Raw genomic sequence first — 9,844 nt, 5'->3', positions numbered from 1 at the left:
ATCCGGGTCTTCAGAGGATAACCCATGAAAGTTGGGTAATGTTGAAAGTGGAATGTTCTTCATAGGGGTCGCTCCTCTCGGGAGCTCCCCAATAGGGAACTCCAAGGTAGAGAGTGAGTTTTCACCCCTTCCTTCTGCTCTGTTATCCTCCATAGGTATTCTTCCTGAATCACTTGCTTTATCTTTTGTATCTTCTGTCTCTTCAGGTTCTTCTACCGGTTCCTCAGTGTATTCTGGTACTCCCAGCTTCCTTTCAGGTCCTAGTACTTCCTCCGTCTGTCGACCTGTTTGTGAGGAGTACTGGATCTGAGGCCTCCGAGAACTTGTCCTCTGTGATGTCTCGGCCTTTGAGATAATTTCGTCAATAAATGTTTTTCTTCCTCCTCTGCCTTTGCCACCTGTGAAATTAGGTTTCCTGCGTCCTCTCATGCACCTGTTATTCTTACAAAGAAATCATTAATGCTTTTAAAATCTCTAGTAGCCTTCCCCGGCAACGGCGCCAAAATGTTGGCTAGTTGAATTGTTTATTGATTAAACAGTCAAGTACCACATTAATTTGTCAACCTGGGAAAGTCTTTTATTTCAAAGGCTACCACGTACTGTATGTACTTAATTCTAAAAGCATTAAAAAGTTGTAGTTTACACGATTCTCACTCTATGTTATAACAGTATATTGCAAAGATAAAATGGAAGCAGTTAACTAAGATTACAAATCTGAAAAGAGAAGTGATGGATGCCCTATTAGCAGAGGATCAGGACCCTATCCTCCAGGTAAGGACGTTCAACACCTGCCCCTGTAACCAGATTGCTAATGCACACTGCAATTCTAATTCACCGGTGAAGTATTCTTTTACAGCTTCAAACAATTAACAAAACAGAGTAACAACAAAAAGGAAATTATCATAGGTAATGTTACAGAATCCAAAACAGAGTACCAGCAAAAAGAAATTATCAGAGGTAATGCTACAGAATCCAAAATAGAGTACCAGCAAAAAGAAGTTACCAAACACACTTACACACTTGACAGAAAATAAATGGGTGAATCTTGTGAAGAAGGTGGGCCCTGTCCCTCTCACAAGATTCCCCAGAACACAAATGCTGGATTAGGTGCTCAGAACAATCTTCTATTCATCTGCCAAAAGGTCTAGTTACAATAAAAATTCAGACTTGCTGTTTGTCTTTCAAAAAACTCCCTTACAATTTGTTTTTCTCCCCCCCTTTCTAATGTAGATGTCTCCTCTTTATAAAGGAGACATCTATTACAATAGACTTGTCATAATTCATTCAGTTAAACCTTTTTGTCAAAAATAAGAAATCCATCCTTGTTACAGGATGTTGTTACAACAGTGTGACAGCGTATTCATTCTTGGGTCTCTTTACTGTTACACAGCTGGTAACCAAACTTCAATCGTCTTCTTGGAAACCTCACACTATCCTTTGTCGCTTCCCCATTGTTGCTGATTTAGTAAACTCATGTTGTCCCTGGTGTTTCAGCAACTGTAACCGTGTTTTACCCTTTTTGGACAGTTGTTGATCATGCTGTGTCAGCATGGAATTCTGGCGATCTTCTGATAGTTGTTGTTTGTTATTTCCGGTATTCCAGTTGTTTGCAAAATAACATTTCCCTACTTTAGATAGTTGTTGTTGCTGGTGCTGTAGCAACTGCGTAGTTGTTGTTTCTGGTGTTGCAGCAACTGCGTAGTTGCTGTTTCTGGTGTTGCAGCAACTATGAATTATAACTTCTGTAGACTTTAGACAGTTCAACGGTTACTTAGCAACTTAGTTAGCTTTTCCAAAGATAAATATAAAGATAACATGAATATGTAATGAATAATTAAACACATAGTCATGCGGAGAGTTACTTCATACCTTGGGGTGATTAGGTCAAAAGCTTTCAACTTATGAACTGAAAAAGGGTAATATTATAACAAAAATACAAGGTCAAAATGGTCAATTTGGAGTCCTAACAACCATATCTTGTAATGCATTGGACAAAATTACCACTCCTCAAACTATCAATATAAAAGGACATATCAAGAAGAAAAATGTTCAAGAATTGAAAGATCACATTGAGTCTCAAGAAATCAATCCAACCATATCTTGTAATGCATTGGAAGAAATTACCACTCCTCAAACTATAAAACTAGAAGGACATATGGAGAAGAAAAAGGTAAGAGTGTTGATTGATTCGGGCAGTACCCATAATCTTATTGATTTTAAGATAGCCAAGGAATTGAATTGCTTCCTGTATCCAACACCGTAGTGTCAAGTGATGGTTGCAAGTGGAAGAACTATAAATTGCTCTAGAAAGTGCCATAATATCAAGCTATCCATGGGAGAATATGTATTGAATAGCCATTTGCTTTCCATTCCAATGGGTGGTGCTGATGTTTTACTAGGAGTCCAATGGCTACAATCTTTGGGCACGATAGCTTTTAATTTTCAAGAACTTTTCTTGAAATTTTTTTGGGAAGGAAAGGAAGTTGAATTGAGGGGTATTAAAGGAAAACATGGAAAGATAATAAACTCTAACAGCATGACAAAGCTTCTAAATAGAGAAAAACGGGGTGTAATTGCACAATTATGTTCACTAGAGGATCCCACATTGAAATCATGTATTTCTCCAGATCTCCAAAACGTTTTGGACAATCATTCCATGGTATTTGAGACTCCGAAAGGCCTCCCACCTATTCGTGATCACGATCATGCTATTCATTTGATTCCACGAAGTGTTCCTCCAAACATCAGGCCTTACATATATCCATATGCCCAAAGGAGTGGGAACTCATTCAAAACTTGCAGAAGATCCCAGTTCAAACAGTATTGCGAGAACTTGACAAAGAAGGAAAAATCATATTGGAACCTGAAGGAGTCACAGAACCGAGAAATCAAATGCTATGAAATAGATCAATTTCAGAGTATCTCATCAAGTGGAAGAACTTACCCACTGAAGTTTCCACATGGGAGGACAAGAATTTATACGGAAGCATCAAGAACTACTCAAGCGTTGAGGACAACACTTTTTGAAGGAGAGGAGCATGTTAGGTCCCTATACTACTAGTGTAACCCCTTATTATTATTAGTAAAACCCCCTTATTATATTGTGTCCATGTAGCCCCCATATTGTTATTATTGTGCCCCATAGAAGCCCACTATTGTTATTATTGTGCCCTTATATTATTATTGTTATGTGGGCTTTGATTATATTATGACCCCTTAGAATCCTATATATAAAAGGAGGTATTTCCATTTGTATCATCCAAGAATTGTTCATTTGTGTAATGTAAAGGAGGTTGCCCCCTCGAAGAGGCTTATTTCTAAGGCGTTGATCTATCTTTTTGTGACCACTCATTCAAAAGCAAGGGATGAATGGAAGAAGGACAAAGAAGTGTGGCCACTCATTCAAAAGCTACAAAATATCCCAAACAATATTTCCAGAACTTGAAGAGGAAGGAAAAATCATAAAGTTGCAGAATATCCCAATTCAAACAATATTTCCAGAACTTGAAGAGGAAGGAAAAATTATACTAGAACCTGGAGCAGTCACAAAAACAAGAACCCGACAGCTACGAAATCGATCAATTTCAAAGTATCTCATCAAATGGAAGAACTTGCCTACTGAAGATTCCATATGGGAGGAAAAGAATTTTATACAGAAGCATCAAGAACTACTCAAGCATTGAGGAAAACTCTTTTTGAAGGAGAGGGGAATGTTAGGCTCCTATACTACTAGTGTAACCCCTTATTGTTATTAGTACAACCCCGTTATTATATTCTTGTACCCATGTAGTCCCCATATTGTTATTATTATGCCCTGAAATTATTATTGTCATGTCGGCTCTGATTATATTATGACCTCTTAGACTCCTATATATAGAAAGGAGGTCTTGTCATTTGTATCATCAAAGAATTGTTCATTTGTGTAATGTAAAGGAGGTTGCCCCCTCAAAGAGGCTTATTTCTAAGGCATTCATCTATCTATTCTATCTTTTTGTGAGCTGATTTCATAATAGATATGATCTGTCTGGAAGGAGAGTTTTGGTTAAACAATGATACCTATACCTATTATAGAAACCTTATGCCATACTCGGTTCTATTATCACCCGAAGAAACTCTCCTAGGTTGTATATTAGAGATGCTCGGGAACATTACAAACTCAACAAAAATGTTGGAAAAATGGTGGATGAATGAAATAAATGTTGCATATTCAAGCCAACTAACCACTTCTACTATGCTTAACCCCAGACATGGGTGAACACCCCCAGATTACAAGGCTTTAGACCACCAATTACTTACATTTTTAAATAAAATGTGATGATGGAGAAGACTAACCACACTAGCAGATGCACAGGACCCTGTGATGGCTGGCTGCAACCAGTTAAAAGGTCTATAAATTTGTTCCCTAATACATAGACAGGATGACAGCTCTCTGGCATTAAACAAATAGAAACCTGCATACAAATTCAATGATACATGCTAAATCCTAACACATGTTAAGAAATTTACTGAATAACATAAATAATCAATGAGAGGAATAAATATAAAAATAACCAGCAACAACCATAAACACATAAACACAAATTTTTATCCAGGAAAACCCCAAATCCGGGGAGAAACCCAACCTAATAAGATCTCATTAGCATTAGGCAAAACCCTGGCCAATCCGACCAAGTGAGCCTTCACCACTCACCTCCACGTCTTGCATTAGAATGAAGTCCTTTCAGCCTTTTATAAGCTCCATTACATATAATACCACAGGCAGAATACTATGGGTGCACAATACCATGTGCCCCAAAACCATCACTTTTTAACCTGGTCAACTTTGACTCTATCCTGAGTCAAGTTTACCTAACAATTCCCCCCTTAAACTTGACTTGGGGTTCCTTGACTAACTCCAGCCAAACCTGCTAAGTGAGACAATCCTGCTCACTCTAGCCTTTACCCTCCTCAGAGTTTTTACTCGGGGTATTGTTAACCCGACATCCCCCCTATCACCTAGGTCTAAGCAGACTTTACTAGTGATTACCCAAGGGTACACATGCCTTACCAGGTCTTACAGTAATATGCCTATTTACATGCAATAATTTTGACTTCATTAATTTTTTTATTTTTATTTTTAATGTCTTTACACATCCTCTTGCTGTTATCTCAACACATCCTCTATTTTTATATTGATTCTAGCACCATTTCCCTTTGCATGCCAACTTGGACGAGGTCGTCGATTAGGCCATCTAAGGCTTGGTGATCCGCCTTAGTAGCAAGAAGCTTTACCTCCTGAACAACATGGACGCCCCATCCAACCTCAATATAAGGGCAGTAGAGATTCCTAATAGCCCTGTCGAACTCTTCCTGTTTAGAAGATCCGGCTGCCTCATAATTCTCAATGAAACGTTGGACAGTCCTCCGTCTCAAATCCCTCGGGTTCGTGTTCAACCTCATTTCCTTCTACGAAGCCGTGAATAGGAAATTCCCATCGTCCTCCACATCTCCGCCATGAAATAGAAAAGAACGTCTCCCAAGGTCGTTTTCATCGAATAAAACGATCGTGCATTAACATCTGCTGCCGGTTGCGTCGTCGAGGCCATGCCACCTTTAGATATCTCACCAGTCCCAGTGGCTTGCTGCTTGGCTGCCTGGACTGCAACTGCATCGCTTAGTTCCACAAGCTTATCACCTGCTCTCAGGGCAGCCACCTCCAATGCTTCTCCGATGGTGACATTCGTGTTAGCCGCTGTGGGATAATCTACAGGCGCCGGGTGGATGGCGTAGCGAATGGCCTACCCGGCTACGTATTCTATGGTGACGTTCACACCACGCAAGTGGGCTTCGATGACAATGACACCCTTCTCACCCACAACGTTGTCTTTTGCCCGACTATTCACTAGGTCGGCGCTCTTGTTCATCTCGCTCACTGCCTACATGACTGCGGCGACGCCTATCTTCAGTGTTTTACTGAGCGCCCTCGTCTCTGTGCTTTGCATGAGAGCAATGTCCTGCGGAGTGATGGCCTGTGCCGCTAGACTCCCGTTGATGTCGAATATGTCTCCGTATGTTATGGGCTTCAGCAATTGATCTTGCGCTTCATCCCTCCTCGCCTACCCTTGACTCATGATGATCCTCATATGCAGGTCATGCCTGAAACCCCATGCCACCCTATTCATTGACCCTCGCAGCAGCCTCCATGGCATCATCGATGCCACCGGGATAAGTTTCCCCAGTCTTGGTGTGACTCGCTTCCAGTTCTTTGATCCTCCTCGCGTCCTCCGCTATAAAAACCTTGTCCACAGGAAAGTCTTCAGAAGTCAATCCCATTGGATAGTTTAGCTCCTACGGGGATCTTTTTTTTTTTTTTTACAGTCGTGGTAGCGATCACATCATTTCTCTAGCACACTTTCTTTTGCATTGATCACACGATATGCACACACAGGTACAATATTACTGAGCAATGGAACGCATACAATACTATAGAAATATAAACACAAAAAACGCATAAAACAAGAGAGACATAGATATACATGGTTCACCCAGTTTGGGTTACATCCACCCCAAACAGCCACTCCTTCCTTTCTATTATCCAGCAAAATGAAGAGACACAACCTACAACAAATCCACTGTAATATCCTTTGTTTTCTCTCACAGTCTCACCTCTCTGTTTCTCGCTCAGAGAATACACATCTATATCACAACCTCAAAATACAATGCCCTCATACAAAGAGAGGGGTTGCCTTCAAGGGCAAAAAACCCTAAACTAAACATAAGTTCTATCGTCATATCATCCTCCCAATGAACGGCCTAGAATGACTCAAAATTACTATACTTTTACAAGGCAATTTTACATCTATTTTTGGCTTCAGGGGCGCTGCCCCTGAACCCCTGCCGAGGGACCGCTAGCCCTCAGACCCCGCAGCTGGGGGGGATTGCCCCCCGGACCCTCGCAGGGGGGACAAGTCCCCCCTGCACCCGCCTGCGTGGAGGGGTGTACAAACTTCCTGGGGTATACATCTGGCTGAAACAAAGACCTTTGAACAATCATTCTCCACACACAACAACACAGAGGTGGGATGACAACCCCTCTAATGCTAAACATTAATAGCACATGAATAAATGCATAACAGGCATAACTTGGAAGAAGAAGAAGAAGTGGACAGTGAGAAATTAATAGCAAAAAGAAGCTTGCATTAGCTGAAAATGAAGACCAGATGCTGCAGGTATCACATCAATTACAATCTCCAGAAGTTGAACCTTACAACAAAATAACACTCATCAACCTCATTCATCGTTTTTCTGGGTATATAGAGGTTGAATACAAAATTGCTCTGCATAACTCATGCATGAAGGGGTCATAACTGACCACCAACCGCATTTACATTCAGATATGGGTCTCTGATAACATTTTGATTGTCTTTAATGAACAAAATGGCTCTTTCTGTACTTTGATGTCCTTCCTGAACAGGTGAAATATTATCTGCATGACTTTCAACAACTGTTGTAGTCATTGAACTGCTCGAGGATCATTTTTCTCGTCCTTGGCCGTGCTGTCTCCTTAACTGTGGTTGTTGAGAATTCAATGCACAATGTACCAGATGATCTCTTCCTTCTTCGCAAACACAAAACATGCCAAAAATACTAAAAATACATTAACAATGGATGAAGATTTTAGCATGAATATTAACTGTTGGATGACAAAATGAATGGTGGAGATTTGATTATGGAAGCCATCAGGAAGGAATCTGAATGGAGGATAGTGGGCCGTCAGATCGTAGCGGGAAAGATCAGATGGCTATCGAAAGCAGGAGCTGCGCACAGGTTAACGAACGGGGAACCATACTGAAAGAGCGGTAAGCGGTTTCCCCGCACCGCTTTCGGCACTCGGCGGTATCCGTATGAGGGTAAGCGATGCAATGAAATAATGACACGTGGCCGGCAGGAAACCACTTCCCCGCGGGTTAACAGTCGAGTAGGTTGGTGGAGCGAGGGCTGCGATAACTGTTAGATCTCCGGGAGATGATCAGATGGACGCGGGTTAATTGCACCTATTTGGTTGATATGACAGGTGATGTGACAGGTAAAAGGCCCGCTAGGTTATGTATTTTTATTATATCCGTGCATTATAAAGGGTTAGGGCCTTAGCACCGGGGTTTAAACAAAAATGGATTAATACGAGGTTTTAAGAGGTTAATGGGATTTATAAAGGTTTTCAGGGGTTTATAGAGGTTTTAAACAAAAAGAAGCCCGGGAGCCTGAAGGGTTTAAAGGAGATTAAAGAGGATATAAGGGGATGGAGGAAATAAAGGTGTGGGAGTTATAAGATGAAAAAGGGAGAATGAAAGGGAAGGATAAGATAAACAACTGCAAACCCTTTGCAACCCAAACTAGCACTGTCTGACTTGCTTTAATCCATCAAATGTTGGAAACTGTAGCAGAGCTAACACTGGCTCCTTCTGGGGATGAGATCCTCCTTGTGAGGTCTCAAGAACCTGCAGACCACTGCCTTTCTAGTTGAAATCACATTAGCCAAAATTCCTGGTGTTCCATTGGGCATGGAGTCTACTTTATCTATACTAAAACTGACAAAAGCACCATATTTACAACCTTTAAGGCCTAAGACCTTAAACAACATAAAATTTCAAAAACCACCCATTAACTGAGCCATCAAAAACTGCTTCTCCCCCCATACTTTTCAGTATGAAGGTGTTGTTCCCTTGAATATGTGAAATAATGAAAGGCCCTGTCCAGAAAGCATCAAATTTACCATGATTGCCTTTCTTTTCCTTTAGTGCATCCCATTTCAAAACCAAGTCACCAATCTAAAAATTATTTGTTTTTCCCTTTTTTTCAAAGGCTTCCTTGACCTTTCTTTGATGTGATGCAGCCTTTTCAACCAGCTGTTCTCTAATCTGATGTATTTCTGCCAAATTAGTGATCCTTTTCGCCATTTCTTCTTCCTCATTCTGCTCTGTTTGAAGGAATTTAGCCACAGGGGGAGTTAGTTGAATTGGGAATACAAACTTAGTGCCATATACCAGCTTTAAAGGAGAATTCCCTGTGGATTTTTTAATGGTCACCCTGTCAGCCCACAGTGCATACTTGAGCTTTGAATCCCAATTCTTTTTATTGTCCTCTAACAGTTTTTTAATTATCCTGATCAGAATTTTATTAGAGGATTCTACCAGACCATTTCCTTGTGGATAATATGAGGTGGAATGAACAAGTTTAATACCCATTGAATCACACATTTCCACCAGTTATTTTTCCCTGAAAGCTGCTACATTATCTGTCATTAATTTATGTGGACAACGAAATCTACTGAAGATATTTTCAATTAAAACCTTCATGACCACATTATGATCAGCCTTCCTGGTAGGGACTGCTTCAATCCACTTAGTGAAATAATCAGTGGCTACTAATATCCACCTGTGCTGGCCACTAGAATGTGGATTGATTTCTCCAATAAAGTCCAAGCCTCACTGCTGAAAAGGTCCTCTTGCCTGAATTGGTTTTAGGGGCAGGGATTTCAACTGTTGTTTTCCTTCAAATCTTTGGCACTTGTCACAAGATTTAACAAAAACAAACACATCAGAAAATAAAGTGGGCCAATAGTACCCAGCTTTCAGGATTTTATGGGTTGTGGTTTTCCAATAATGGTTCCCTCCACATATGCTGTTATGAAACTGCTGCATAACTTCTTTTGACTATTCTTTGTATAGACACCTTAAAAATATTCCAGATGGATTCCTCCAGTAGAGCAGATTTTCCATAATGCAGTACTTTGCTGCTCTAAGTTTTAAGGTTCTGGCCTGACTTTGAGTAAATCCTGAAGGGATCTCTAGCTTCAGCAAGAAAT

General features: G+C 40.5%; 1 pseudogene; it reads right to left on the bottom strand.

Moving 5' to 3' along the window:
• Positions 1–5,435: 5,435 nt before the first annotated feature.
• On the bottom strand, positions 5,436–6,110 carry LOC149148272 (late embryogenesis abundant protein D-34 pseudogene; annotated as a pseudogene).
• Between the last annotated feature and the right edge of the window lie 3,734 nt (positions 6,111–9,844).

The sequence above is a fragment of the Pinus tabuliformis genome, chromosome 9 (genome assembly GCF_031772625.1).
Source record: "Pinus tabuliformis cultivar Carrire ecotype Pingquan chromosome 9, CPIR1, whole genome shotgun sequence".
In the NCBI taxonomy this organism is placed as follows: Eukaryota; Viridiplantae; Streptophyta; class Pinopsida; order Pinales; family Pinaceae; genus Pinus; species Pinus tabuliformis.
Note: the sequence above shows the minus strand (reverse complement) of the source record. Positions and strands in the feature narration are given on the sequence as shown.